Raw genomic sequence first — 16125 nt, 5'->3', positions numbered from 1 at the left:
TTTCCGCACAGCAAGAAGGCTCTAAACTTGAATCTGCCAGCTGGCTGGGAGCCTATGGGCTCAAAATGTGGTCATAAATATTTTGTACTTGTAAATCAGTTTCGTATGTGTAAAAAGAATTTGTGTGTGTGTAAAAAAGATTTGTATGTGTGTAAAAAAAGATTTGTGTGTGCGTAAAAAAGATTTGTATGTGCGTAAAAAAGATTTGTATGTGCGTAAAAAAGATTCGTATGTGTAAAAAGAATTTGTGTGTGTGTAAAAAAGATTTGTATGTGTGTAAAAAAAGATTTGTGTGTGCGTAAAAAAGATTTGTATGTGCGTAAAAAAGATTTGTGTGTGCGTAAAAAAGATTCGTATGTGTAAAAAAGTTTTGTGTGTGGACTTAGCCAAAAAAAACCCTGCAAGTTACAAGTACGAATTTTGACCCTATTTTTCTTCCTTTCATCTGATTGGTCAATGTCATGTCAATCACAAATGTAACAATCCAATCAGAGAACAGATGGGTTTGGCTGTCGGAAGGGCGCTTTTTTTGAACTGCAGGTCTTTGAAGGGAATAAATGCCCTTTTACATGCCAACCCAGGGTTTTCCTTCATCACCACAAAGGAAAACAGTCTGTGGTCATCCGAGTTTGGTGATTTTTGTGTCACAGGTCTACGTGTTTAATATAGGGACTTCCACAGCCTTTTCAACAGCGCTGCCGACCGCGGGGCGGGGGCGGGCAGTGTTTTGGAAATGACAGTCTTCATTACAAAGCTTTCTTCGTTATGAATTAGCATACATGTTTTTATTGAACATTTGAAGAACTAGCAAGAAAAACAGAAACTCTTGTAGAGGACATAAAGTCAGAGATAGAAAAGACAAGGAGCAGGTGCATCTAGTACAGGTAGAGCTGCTGCAAAAACCCACAGAGCCCAGCAGCCAGCGCAACAAATTCTGGATCCTTTGCTTTTAGTTAGCAGTTAGCATTAGCAGCACATCCTGCGTCTGATGTGAAAGGACTTTTATGCTGCGCACTGTGACTCACAGCAATGGTCAGCCCTAACTTTGTGTTAAACTAATCCTAAAGTAATAATGGTATTTCTAACCACTGATATACCACAACTTTATCCTTTCAACAGCTGCTGAAAGTTAGGGGACCTAGCTGCTATCGGATATTTATATAGAGATCCTCCAGCTTCAAACTGTATTACCCTTCAAGGACCTGCAGTTCAAAAAAGCGCCCCTCCGACAGCCAAACCCATCTGTTCTCTGATTGGATTGTTACATTTGTGATTGACATGACATTGACCAATCAGATGAAAGGAAGAAAAATAGGGTCAAAATTCGTACTTGTAACTTGCAGGGGTTTTTTTTTTTTGGCCAAGTCCACACACAAATCTTTTTTACGCACATACAAATCTTTTTTACACATACAAATCTTTTTTACACACACACAAATTCTTTTTACACATACAAATCTTTTTTACGCACACACAAATTCTTTTTACACATACAAATCTTTTTTACGCACATACAAATCTTTTTTACGCACACACAAATCTTTTTTACACATACAAATCTTTTTTACGCACACACAAATTCTTTTTACACATACAAATCTTTTTTACACACACACAAATTCTTTTTACACATACAAATCTTTTTTACGCACATACAAATCTTTTTTACGCACACACAAATCTTTTTTACACATACAAATCTTTTTTACGCACACACAAATTCTTTTTACACATACAAATCTTTTTTACGCACATACAAATCTTTTTTACACATACAAATCTTTTTTACACACACACAAATTCTTTTTACACATACAAATCTTTTTTACGCACATACAAATCTTTTTTACACATACAAATCTTTTTTACACACACACAAATCTTTTTTACACATACACAAATTCTTTTTACACATACGAAACTGATTTACAAGTACAAAATATTTATGACCACATTTTGAGCCCATAGGAGCCTTCCTCTGTGGGTTTCACATGTTCTCCCTGTGACTGTGTGGGTTTGCTCTGACAGTCTAAAGACATGCATGCAAAGTTCATTTGTGATTCTACATTTGCTCTAGGTGTGAAGTACAGTATGGGTGGTTGATCTGTCCAGATGGTGGTAACTTACAGGATGCTGTCCATACTATGAATGACAAACATCGCTATACCACAGATAGTGGGTGATTTTATTGAACAGCAGTCAGTGAACTTTTCAGCAATAAAAAAAAATCCCCTCTGTGTTTTTGTCTTGTGACTGGAAGAATGAACATACGGGAGATTCAGTTCTGGTAACACTGACTTGCAGTCAACGTTGCCATCACCTTTATAATTAGGAGATTTTAACTGTACCATTAAAGTGATTGGCTACTTGTATGACAAATGCATTTATTTACTCGCTTTCAAAGAGTTAGTTGAAAAAAGACTTGTCTGTTCTGTTTAAGTCACTGAGTCAGTCGTGTCTATACAGCCAGAGCCTTTCACAAGGTGCAGCCCATCAAAGAGGTGTTTCTTCCAGTTCTGGTGAGTATTATTCTAATATTTTATTAGTCTGTTATTCAACACTTGTGAGTACCTGTGTCTGTGCTTTCTATTTTTAGTTTACAACACCACACTCCACCTTGTACTTGTTTGCAAAGGTGTCAGGAGAAAGCAAATAATAAAACGAAAACATGGCAGCACAGCTCAGGTTTGCAAAGCTGTGTCTGAACAAACCTCAGGGCTTCTGGAACAACGTCCTTTGGACAGAGGATACAAAAGTGATGGCGACTGGCCATAACACAGCATCATGTTGGGTGAAATCCAAAAAAGAATAATGGCACAAACACCTCATACAAGCACAGTGGTGGAGGGGTGATGATTTGGGCTTGTTATGCAGCCACATGACCTGGACGCTCATTTTTCTGGAGTCTTGGCTGAAAATGGGCCACACAACAGGTCAATGATTCCAAGCAAAACTGCAAAAATATGCCAGAAGGACTGAAAAAGCAAAGAATCAAGGTGTTGCAAGGGCCCAGTCAAAGTCCAGAACTCAACACCATTAAAATAATGCAAACTTTAGAGCGCTGCGTATAAACCGAGGCCAGCAAACCTCAATAAACTGAAGCAATGCTGTGAAGGAAAGTGGGCCAAAATTCCTGAATGATGTGAGAAACTGATAGTCATACAGAAAACAGTTGCTTTGAGTTATTGCTGCTGAAGGTGGTTCTTCAGCTTTGACACGTTACAAGGAAAGAACTCTAACTGCCAGGCTCTTTGTGGCATCACACCTGTGAAACATTAAATGCATATATACACATAGTTTAAATAGTGTAATCTTTCATATACAGTGGGCCCTTGTTTATCACTGGAGTTACATTCTAATAACCCGCGATAGGTGAAATACGCAAAGTAGCCAACTTTTTTTTTTTACAGTTATTATAGATGTTGTAAGGCTATAAAACACTACACACTTTATACACTTTTCTCAGACAGGCGTGAACATTTTCACACTTTTCTCTCATGTTTAAACACTCTCAAAGTTCAAACCTTCGTAGAAAAATAAGTCCAGTATTATAGAAGGAAACCAAAGATTAAACCCTGTTTTCAGGTCCAGAACATGGGAATAGAGCAGCTGCCAGAGAATTCAACATTAATGAATCAATGGTACCGACGTGGAGGAAGCAAGAAGAATGAGTTGAGTAAAGTTTAACTTATCTGACTGTTTTGTTTCACTTAACGCGCCTTATAATCCGCAAAATACGGTAACTTCTACCTTCTTTAGCATGTCCAGAAGTCCAACTATTTGTGCGATGGTTAGCATCTTCCTCTGCCTCTTGGATGCTACCTCAGGTGCCTTTGATGGTGCAAAACGTCAATGTTGTTGTGTTTGTTGGGGAGAAAACTTACAAACATACAGTGCAGCACTTCTGAGTCACACTGCCAGCGATCGAAGATTAATGTAAATTTGACAAGCTGAACACAGTCTGTACTGTACAGGAGACACTGCAAGGAGGAGATTTATTGACGATGGTCTACAGCCAATCAGGACGCAGAACATAATGCGGCGTTAAAAAAAAAGGCACGCAAAATTGCACAAAAAAAAAATCCATGAAACAGCGAGGCCGCGAAAGGTGAACCGCGTTATAGCGAGGGACGACTGTACTGTAAAGGCATAATTTTGCCTCTGCTGACCTGCAGAGTGCAACTTCTAATCATTTTATTACTCCCTCTGTTCTGGTTTCAGTCCCACTTCCACCCTTTTAGTAACAACACTGACTTAAGTAAAGATGTAAAGTATATTAGTTACCATCAGTGCCAGCTCTTTATGTGATACCACTTTCGTTTGGGTTTTGACATTTCTACTCTCAGCTTTTGAGTTGTGATGTTGTATGTCTCCTTTTCCTGTGTTGATTCACAGTTTCAAGTGGAGGACACAGACGCCAGCTCTCCTCCCATGTGTCTCAAGTGGGAAGTTCTTCTGAACGTTTTCAAGGAACCAGTTAAAGACCCTTCGGGGACTTTACCCATGAACTGCTTTTTATAAGATTGGTTTTGTGGCATGTTTTAAGCTCAATAAAGAGAATAATTTGTGTGTCCTCTGCTCCCTGAAGATGTTTGCATATTCCCGGTTAAAATAATAAAAGATGGATGACATCCATAGCGCCATGGCAGCTCACTGGCGATCTTTTCTGGCCTACTGAGCCTTTTTAAAAACAAAAACATCAACATCTGACAGTGACGGAGGCCCTGAGTCTGGTTTTCATATCCTGGCGCATATAGAATTTTTCTTGGATGCTCTTAGCTGGACAGAACCATCTGGGTCATATTTTTGTTGACAGATTGAAATAAAGTAACGGCTTCTTAGGTTTCCATTAAAAGTCATCATTCATTGAATGCAAGTCATCTTAAATTATCTGTTTGGAAGCTGTCCCTGAAAACAGGTCATTCTGACTGGGGCTTTTGTTCCTCGCAATATACTGCTGTTTATTTCTACATATTTTTTTAAAAAAATGGGAAATAGGTGACGTGATTTAATAAAGGAGAATAAAAACTTTACTTCGGTTTAAATTTTAATTCCAATAAATGTATTCAGCTTGAAGCATATAAGCAGAAAATGAGCAGAGAAAAAGAAAGAAAAAATATCTCTATTTTCTCTTGTCTCTATTACAGACTGTGACTTTGCCTCTAAACAGAGAATGAGTGCACTCAGGGGTGGAACCCTAAAATTGGTTGTATTGGCTCAACGTGGGAAAAAGAATCCCAATTTCTATTGTGGGCTTCAGTAGATTTTTTCCATGTACAGGCTGTGATCAGCTGATCTGGGCTACTCCTGCTCTGAGGTTTACTCCTCTTTGAGGATTTACACAACGGCATTCAACAATATAAGCAGGTGTTTTATGAGTTGTCCTGTTTATGCTCTCTTTATACTGAAGGTGGAATTCAGTAAATAAATCTAAGCATCATCAGCTTAACATTTAAATTCCTGTCTTTCTTATCTTTCTCCATCTCTGAGTGAAGTTAGCTCTCTTTCTTTTCTCTCCCTGTGAAAAACTAGCAACACACTGGGAGACAAACACACATTATTACTGAAAACTTCACTGCATTTGGAATTACCTTTTATTTAAAAAGCATTACCCCTCGGCCCTCTTTTGTAGCACTACCTACATGCTGAAATAAATACTCATGGGCATCTGCTCTCGTCCCGGTGTTGCTCCAGGGAAAAAACTCATCCCACTTTAACCCCTGACAACATCACATGTTTTCGCCTCTTTCATCTCTTTTTATGTGACATGCTCTGGTGATTAATACACGAGTAGGATTTCCTCTCATGTGTTACTGTTTAGCCTCAATTCGGTTTTAAGTTTGAATGCTCATAGTGACGTGAAATAATAATTCCTCTCAAATAGATTAAAGCAAAAGTATTGAGGCCGTTTTGAAAATGTAAGGAGTGGAAAGTACAGATATTTGTTTAAAGTTAGGTGTGAAAGTTAAAAGTTGTCAGAAAAAAAACAACTCAAGTAAAGATACCTGAAAATTCTACTTAAGTAAAGTGACAAAGTACTATTACTTCGTTACGTCCCACCTCTGATGGTGTTGAATAGTGGAACAAAATCTACTTCTCTGCCTCCGTGATTCATCAGTTTTAACTAGATCCCAACACCACTGGCTAAAACCACAGAGCTTCCTCCATGTTTTACAAATGGTTGTAGACACTCGCCACAACTTCTGACCTCCTCTTTTCATACGACAATTTTTTGAACCAGAAATGTTTCATTGGGATTCATCACTCCATCAGACCTGTTGCCACCAATTTTCAGTCCAGTTCTTGTGTACCTTGACGTACCACAGCTAGTAACAAAATGCCTAAAGACACAATTTAAAATCATGCTTTGCTAAGTTGAGCTGTTATTTGTAGACACAGCATTGGTTCATACACTCAGTGCCTTTTTATGCTTGAACAATTCATGAGTCAGTGTTAAATGGCTTACAAACAATAACATCAAGAACCTGTACCTGACCATTGTCAGAGGGAAATGATCAGGTACAAGGACTGAACTGAAAATGAGTGAAAGAGCAGCCAAAAAGCCAAAGAAAAAACTGAAACAGCTCCAGAAACCCTGGAGGAAGAAGAGAATCTGGCTACCACGAAAAACAATACAGAGAAATGAAGGGTGTCTTAAGAACTGCACAGTCCTGTCAATCATCTTGCATAAGAATCAAGAATTATCTGCTTAAGCAACTCCAAAAGAGACAAAATGTCATGGAAACTCAAAACATTTAGGTAAGTATGTTTTTTTTTAAAGATCTACTTGATTGATTTATTTATTTGAACTCTTGAGCTCATAATGTGCTCAAATTGAAATATCTTTGCTCGCTATACAACTCAGCACAAACTGTAACAGAACTGTGAGCATCGATTACCTATTAGAAGATAATCAGTTGCAGGATCTCCCCACAGACCTTTCAGAGCTCGGAGACCACAGTTTTTAGGGGGAGGGCTTGGTGATTGAATGGATTTTAAGCAACAATAGAGTCTCCTTGATAATAAAACGCTTTATCAGACTCATTATTCACCAAGTCAAAGATTTTAGTGTGGCTGTATTAACATGTGGATGCCAGATGAAGCTCTTATTATGTACGTGAGACTGAAAATGTAGCTCTTGTGTCTTATAAATGTATCCATGGGTTTAACGCTTTCTTTATAACCAGGGGGCACACAGGGAGTATAAGTCACAAAGTACAGATAAATATATATTTTGATAAAGTCCTGACCAAGAATCCCCACCAAGCAGACAAACACATATCTACTGCAGCTATATAAGAGTGCAATGTGGAGCTTAAGGCCAAGCTGCTGCCTTTCATTTCTGACTCGCTTTGTCAGCATGGAAAGGAGATATTGTTACATGTCGTTTAAATCCGCTGTCAATCATTTTAAACACGTTTCAAATTAAAAGCTTCTTTGATATTATGACTGAACTTTCTTCCTTCGTGAAGTGTTGTTGTATAATAATTGAATGTCACGTACAGTGTCAGATTGCAGGTTTCCGTCGTGTGTGCTTTCTTCAACCTACAAAAGGCAAGGTTCACTGAAGAAGTTTGAACTTTTTATTTATACTAAAAGCTTCATTTAATGTGCTGCCTTCACTGCATTCATCCAGCTCATTGTATCACTTTCAAAATGCAAACACAAGTTCTGTCATATGCTGTAAATGAAATCTAAACATTTTGACTTGAGCTACAGTTAATAAAACTTAACTAAAGTGATAAAAACTTCAAATTCCACCCATGAACATATCACCATGTTAAATTTATATCCTCGTTCATGTCTCAAGGCTTCAGGGGAAGGCAACAGGAATACAATTAGATAAATTCCACATGGACAAAGCTATCACATAAAAACACCCAACACAGGTTGCCAGTCTGTGTTCTGTCTCACAGCTTAATCATGTTCTCTAAATTCAGCTCTTGGACTTCAGATAACATCTAAATAAAGACACACTAGTAACTTCTTTCAGATTATTAGGAACAACATTTCATCCTGTTACATGTGCATGAATAAATCTGCTCTCTTTATGTTGTGAAGTGGCTAATAAATATTTTTTCTATTTGCGTAAGAGCCGTTATCTTATTTTATTTTTTATAAAGGCAGAACAAATCTATTTGTTTAAAGTGAATAAAGGGACCCCGTAGTTTGAAGAGACAAAGTGGGGTGTGTACCATGCGTGTGTGAGCCTGCCTCTTTAATATATTAAAGTTGGAGAGGAGTGAGAAGCGGACACAGAGAACAGGCCAGCCAAGTAACAGGTTGGGTTTGAAGGCTTCAGCTGGCATCGCAACACAAGGAAGGCCTTTCCCGTCAGGGGTCCTGTGTGTCAAGAGGGAGATGAAGCTTAGAGTCGGGATGAAGCTGGCACTGCTGTGTCTGTGCATTGTGCAGCTGGCCTTCGGAAGTCGTCGAATCAACGATCGTGAAGCCGCTGCCCGCGGGGATGTGCCGCTGAGGAAGGCCTCTCACGGCACAGGTCAGTGCGTGGGATAACACTTTATAGTTTACCACGAGGTCGCTGCTGGTTTACAAACCAGCAGAAACAGCAGACTGTAATAATGGCTGGACCTCATTAAAGTAATAACCGATAACTTCGTTTTTGGCTATTATAAAAAAAAATAATAATAACACAAAATAAAATAAAATGTCTTTATTTAAAAAGAATTGCACAAGTCTGCTGTACAGGGTGAGGGACAACAAGTATAGTAGGACTGACGTAATACCACCTTAAGTGGCCACCTTTATATCACGCTGCTGTTATTTAAAGGTGCGCTTAAACAGTCTCAGAGTAAAGCTGGGGATGGTTTAAATGTGATTTGTCAGGATGAATTGATAAGAAAAAAAATTGCGTTGCTGAAATTAACCTGCAGTCTCACATAATGTGAGGATTAGTGTGAGTCCTGGGAGTGCTTAGAGGATATGGGACAGCTGCTGGGTTCATTTTGATGTCACATTTGTGACATAAATGTGTTACAAATGGTGGTGAGACACCAAGTTTCATGAACAGAACAGAACATTTGTGTCTTTCTATCTTTTTGGGTGTGTTCATCTCTGAAGTCAAAACAGCCTTTAGTAAAGCAGAGATGGGAAATTAATTTTCCCAGTGGCCCACGTGAGAAACCGGGGCCTTTATAAACTTATAAAGAGATAATAATAATAATAATAATAATAATAATAATAATAATAATAATAATAATAATAATAATAATAATAATAATGAGCAAAAAAACTGAGTTCAGCTGATTGATGTGGCCCTCCAGATACCGGAAAATTCTACTTGAGTACAGAAGTATGTGTACTTCGTTACCTCCCACCTCTGATGGTATTGCACAGTGGAACATAATCTGATAGTACTTTCATTTGATTCCCCATTGGGAAAATAAATTGTCCATGCCTGCTTTAAAGGCTGTAAAAAGCATTCACTTTATACGTGTCTTGATCTCCGAGCCATTATCCTCTGTAAACGACACATTGGTATATGAAATGGCACTGAATACGTTATCCTACACACAGTGCGATCAAACTTTTACGCACCACCACTTCTGTGCTGTATTTCCACACACTCCAAAGCTGACTGTAAAAATTCAATTGTCTGCACATAGTTAAAGCAGCAAAGAGCATGACAAGCATATTTAGCCCAGTAGCAGTGGGGACGTGTCACTTTCTGATATATCTCTTAGGTCAGATTTACAAGTGTTTAAAGTTAGAGTATTTGAGTTCGCTATCTTTTTATTGTGACTGATTTATGTGCGTTCAGATTTACTGCTGTGTAATTTTAGCAAAGTTAGACAAGTCTTACTGTTAGCTGCAGAAGTGCGCTCTGCTAGGATTACAGTCGGGCATCAAAGCACCACCAAACGTTTTCCACTTAAAGAGTTTAAAGGGTGACCATAAAACGTCAGGCATCTCCCATGATTCATCAGCACAACATGAGCCTCCTCCTCTGCGGCTCATGCTCCTCGTAGCGCATAACGGTACAGCTGGCATCACCTATGAAAGCGTATATCAACATGACAACACTTCATGGGAGTCTTCAATAATAATAACAATAATATTAATCTTATTTGCGCAATTTCCTGCTGATTGGTCAAGTTTTCATTTTGTTTGGGGGGGGGGGGGGTATACATTTTACATCCGTGTTATTATTCATGTTATTACAACATAAATCAGGATTTCACATAAGAAGGGGAAAACACGCGGCAGTAAAAGCTCCGGGCACTTCTATCACCTGTCTAGAACTGACAGCTTGTGGGCGAATAAATCACCTTGTCAGTCTCAGAGTTTCCTGCGGCTGCTTATCTATAGAGATCCGCCAGTGTCTAGGCAAATCTTGTCTCATCTATTTGAGGAGAGATTTATTACTGCCATAAAATTATATGAGCTGCAAATTGAGAGTTGACCTGTCTCTATAGCAGTATACATTCATGCACTGTCATATACCCCTGGTGTGAACCGTTTTACATTTTTTCAGCAGTCTCAGATATGTGACCTCGGGCCTATGTCACTAAATGTTTTCAGTTACAGTTTTAGAGGAATTTATGGGCCTGCCTGCTCAGCTCTTGGGTATCCAGATATCTTGTGCGTGTGTGTCTAATTAAATAAATCGGAGATGATTTGCAGCTCTTTAGTGGGAAAAAGATTTAGACGTCTAACTTAGAGGATCACATTGAGGCCCTCTGGTGGCCAAAGAGGTGACAAATTACATGGATTAAAACAAATTTACAGAATATTTTTTTATCTCATATGATATTAATAAAACCAGATTTATTTTCTATGTTGAGATTTTAGGTGCCCTAATCCTCATCTGTAGCTTTGCCGTTAATAAGTTATAGAACAGAACAGTGACTTTGCTGCGCCAGTGCTTCATGACTTAAACAAGTGATTATAAAAATGCACTTTGTGTGACATGAAACAAACTCTAGAAGTTGTACTTTCATTTATGTGTGTACATTTTGATTCTATTGTATTATTTTACTCTTTTCTGAACAAAAAAACTTGCCTTTTTCCTGATTCAGAATTTTAAAAAATCAACAATTTAAAGAAACGTTTGTTGATCAGAGTTCATCATCAAGTCAGTTAAACTTTGGGGATATTGATGTGTTGAGTTAAGTAGCAGAGGGGCATTGTTCATCAGTTTCTGCTGATTTGGTGTTAAGGAAATTAACAACAGGTGCACTACAGGGGCAAAAATGAGACAACCCTCAAAACAGGAAAGTAAAGAGAAGGTTTGAAAAGCATGGGGTCACAATATGTGTTGATCTTCTTAAGTAAGAAAATAGTTTGATGTTGTTTCAACAGGGTCTACGGATGAAATCAGGGTGAGGCCACTGTTTGCCAGGAGAGGACATTATGAACGACAAAGGATTCTTGTGCCAGTAAGTTCAAGATCTGTGCTGTTAATCTGTAAGTCTAACAAAACATATACATGTTCATGTTTTAGTCGTACATGATTTCAATCAGTCCTTAAAATGGTCAAAAATGTTTAGCATTTACTGTGTGCTGTGGGTACCCACAGTCAAAGCTTTCAGTCTTTGGAGGCAGTATTACTATAAGGATCCAGAAGAGTCAGATGGCTTTTCTGATGCTCTCGCCATCTGTTTTGTTTTTCTCCCCACCTCACAGAAGCCCAGAGGCGCTCCTGCTGCTCAAAATGAGATTTGTCCTCCTGCTAAAGTGAGGCCAAATCCTGTGAAGATCAAATGCTCCCAGCTCGCTCAAAGCTGTTTGCCTCAGTCCGGTTGCTGTGACTCGTGTGCAACATGCCACTGCCGCTTCTTCAATGTCATCTGCTTCTGTCGCAAGACAAAATCGCAATCTGAGAAAAACAGACAAAAGGAAACACCCCATCACATCACATCAGAGACGAAAAGTCCAACACACGCTACAGGCCATTGATCCTGCTACAGTGGTATCACACCAACCACTTCAATAGTGATAAAATGACAGGCACATGTCACAGTGCCAGCATCTTGAGTCAGTAAACAGATTTACTACAGTCTACATGACTTTGATACCTCGTATGAAAGGCAGCTGCTTCAACAAATTATTCATCCTAAACATTTATGTGAATGTGAATTTCTACAAATAACCTATAATGCATATTATTTTGTTTGTAATATTAATTACATTGTTGTTGCATTTTACCTTTAAAAAACAGTGCCTGGTGAATGTATACATGTGTTATTGTTGGTGCCGGTTTTTTGGTAATATTAATACGAATATTACGTTCACAGAATTGCATGAGAAAGCTTTATCTCATTAAAGACGATTCATTTTTTAATCAAGTTTTCACAGTAATCGGTGAGTTATTTAACAACAAGGTTACAGCAGAAACTGAGAAAATGTTTTTACAACCTCCTGTTGTCCAATGTTGGTGGAGAAAACCTAACATAGGACATGTAAGAAAGCTGTCCTTCAAAATAAAACAGGAAGTAATCAAAGGAGACTCATACAGGTATGAATACTAACAGATTTTCAATCACAAAAAAACTCTGAAACAATAAAACAAATCAAAAAATTAACTAATGCTCAAATATATTAACTAAGAATAAAAAACAAGAAAACTAAGCCTCACACAACGACACTGCTGTGATAGTTATCCTAAATTTGTGTCATATCCTGAATTTATCAATTTGCTTTTTCTACAATTTTTCATTTTTATGTTTTTTTATTTTTTATTTTGCAGTCAGCCACGGCTTATACACCTAGAACAGGATTCAGAGATATGCATTCGGTTTAGGAATCCAGCAACCAGACCAGACAGACAGGCCGAAGTAGCTATTTAGCTACTATAGCTATTTATAGGCATATTAGAACAGTGTTTGTAGCCCAGTTAAACAAATACTACATCCCTGCTACAGAGGAGGGAGGAGCAGTTGGTAGCTTTCTGAAGCAGATGCACGGCCATGCAGTACTCTTCTTCCAAACCAGCCAACTGTATTGCCAAAGCCAACATTTATTAGGCAGTTTGTTTGCCATGTTAGTGTCCTGCTGCTTAATGTACTCAAAGGTGAACCCGTCATTAGATCATTAACAGCAGGAAAAGCAAAAACATGAATGTTTCACACAATAAGAGCAGGAAAAACTGTCCCTGTGACCAAGATCCAGACAAGTAACAGAGGATGAAGATGGATGGATGGATGGATGGATGGATGATATCCCTTCAAAAATCTGCTGGCAATGGTTTAAAGCTGATGTCCACAAATTGAATCAGGAAGAATTCAAGCATCATTTTCAGACTGTTCACTGCTAGAACAGCTATCTTGAACAATTAAACATCGCTGGAATAACTGACTACTCACAGTCACAATATCAAACATCTACATAGTTTTTATTGGATTCTATAGTTTAAATGAGAGAGCCTTTTCAGGCTTGAGGTTGCCGTGTCATATTGTGCAAACTGTGCAAACTTTATGTCAATGACCACGGTCTTTAAAATTGTTTTGTTACCCTCTCTTGTCTTTTAAAAGACACATGAAAAGTGAGTCTTCTTTTAATAAATTCCATGTGTATTGTATAGCTTTTTTGATGGCTTACAGTAGGTGATTAAGCAGTAATGTAGAGCAAGTGGATTCAGACAATTCTGATGTTCATGTGTAAAATCAAGAGTTTGAAAACACTTTATCTGAAGTTGCCTGCCTCAGTAAATCCCATCCAAAAGATTCAGAATTTGTTTTCACGAAGGTAATTCTCCTTAAACAAGTATCTTTTTTTTTTCATCTGGCATGAGTTTTAGATAAAAGAGACCCCCAACATCAGTGTCTGACCTCATAAATGCACGATTTTAAATGATGATTTCATATATTTTATTTATCTAAAAAAAATGTTATCCACACCTATCAGTAAGTAAAAGTAAGTAAAATGTATTTATATAGCGCTTTTCGCAGATAAAAATCACAAAGTGCTTTACAACAAAGAAAATGAAAAAGAATGACCTGGCAGATATATATCCCATAGAATATCCAGGGGTTTTTTACCTTGAGAAACTCTTGGGTTACCTTTGCAGTATGCTTTGCATCGTTATCTATTTGCACTGCACAGTTATATCCAGTCAATATTTTTTGCAGTAATGGGCTGAATCTGAGTAGAGAATATAGTCCTATGCACTTCACAATTAACCCTGCTACAAACAGCAGCATTCACATTATCAATAGAAACACAGATCCACTGCCATAAATGCCCATGCCATAAGTTCACCAGATGATATGAAGGTTAATGTGGTATGCTGCAGATCATGAGTTGTTTCCCTCTGTCTCTATGCTTTGCTCCTCCTGCCATTCTGCTACAAGTTAAGCTTTTTCTTCTGTACAAATATTTTTTGTCCAAACTGTGCACTCATTTAGATGCTTTCTGACAAAGGTCAAACTGTCCTTCTTGAGTGTAACCAGGCGTTTGCACTTTGTGATAAATCCTATACATATCTCCAATCATGAAATTGCCTCTTGATTGTAGATCAAGTTTTTTTAGATTGCTTAGCTTACCCTGTCAAGTTCACATGGGTTCACCTTTTCTGGAACTGCATATTTTGTTGTCTGTTGGAAATAAGTGCAGTGGCATGCATCCAGGAACATTTCCATGTTCTGAGGAATTATTTATTTCATTATTTTTGTGGGCCCAGTATAACAATGCAGTTGTGAGGACAAAAAAGGTTTAGAGAATGGTTGTCAAACATATGGCTCCTGTTGTAAAATTAACTGTCTTTCACAGTGTGATGATGCCAACAATTTGTTAGTTGTTCTTGTTTACACTAAAAGTCATTTTTTAAACAGGTTAGACAGTGATTTTACTCACTGAGCCATTTGCGATATTTTTTTATGTATTTCATTTAAACTGACATACCCACCTGCAAATAATTCATGCAAGGTTACAGAGTTTTCTGTGGCCTGATCTCTGGCCTCTAGCTCACCAACAAATGAGGGTCACAAATGTAGTAACCCTGGAAGGTTTTGGACCTGTCATTGTAATAAGTCTCCATTATTTTTGCAGACTGAGATGAGCTGTTCGCTTGAGAGATGGATGTGTGATGATGACAGCTCTGATGATTCTCAGTCAATCATAACATCATTTATTCAGTTTAAATGTCATCCACACCAGGAGTCCAGCATGCACCATACCAGGACCACACAATTCAATAACAGTGTCATCAATTACATCTGCACTCTTCCTGGAATTACACCCATCTGCCTGCCACAGAACCGCAGTTTTTATCTCAGGATTATTTGTTAGTTAGTCAATCATTTTAAGCTCAAAAGCATCCCCTTGACTCAAATGCTATTCTAAATTAGGAAATAGATAATTAGGATTTTTACTTCCATGTGCCTACTAACAAAAAACAGTACAGACTGAGGTTTGTTATAATAGTTGATCAATAATACTGGGCGACCACCAACACAATATCATCTTTAATAATAAATCTGAAAACTGATGAAAGTTGTTTGGCAAAAAAACCCACACCCCTTCCAGTTCATGACCTCCAAATACTTCCTTAAAAAAGAAATTGTAAAAACTTAAACATTGAGACGTATTTTTTAATTCAAACTTTTATTTTTAGCCAAATGAAGAATCTTTTTTCCAAAAGTAACTTCACCACTAATTTAGATCCTGTATCTTTATTTTAATTCATGTCTACATTTTGGAGTTCAAGGCTTTCAAAACTTCCTTTTAACATAATTTTAAAGACAGCCTTGCCATAATTTGGTTTAAAATGTTAATATTGACTACATTATTTGACATTATTTGCATAAATTAACAGTTGTAATCTTTGGTATAGACAAAAGGCAACAGATCTTAGGAGAAGACCTGTTATTAAGTGTATTAAGCAGGGTGCTGAGATCTGTCGTCATTTTAGGTTTGGGCAGCTTGGAGTCAATTCTGCATCATATCAAAAGGGGAATAGTCAATTTAAATCCCAAGAAAACTTTCACAAATCTTGTAACGAATGTTCTTAAGAAGAGTCTGAAAATTTGAAATCAGAGACTCCAAGACAAGTGCACATACCAACTAGTTAAACCCACAGAATACTTTTACATCTACTCAAATTTCTGTTGGATAACAAAGCTTTTTAGCCTTTCGGTTTTGTCCCAGTTTACCATCTGTATCTGT

Source organism: Perissodus microlepis, chromosome 9 (genome assembly GCF_051167445.1).
Source record: "Perissodus microlepis isolate ML-2025 ecotype Zambia chromosome 9, ASM5116744v1, whole genome shotgun sequence".
Classification (NCBI taxonomy): Eukaryota; Metazoa; Chordata; class Actinopteri; order Cichliformes; family Cichlidae; genus Perissodus; species Perissodus microlepis.
Note: the sequence above shows the minus strand (reverse complement) of the source record.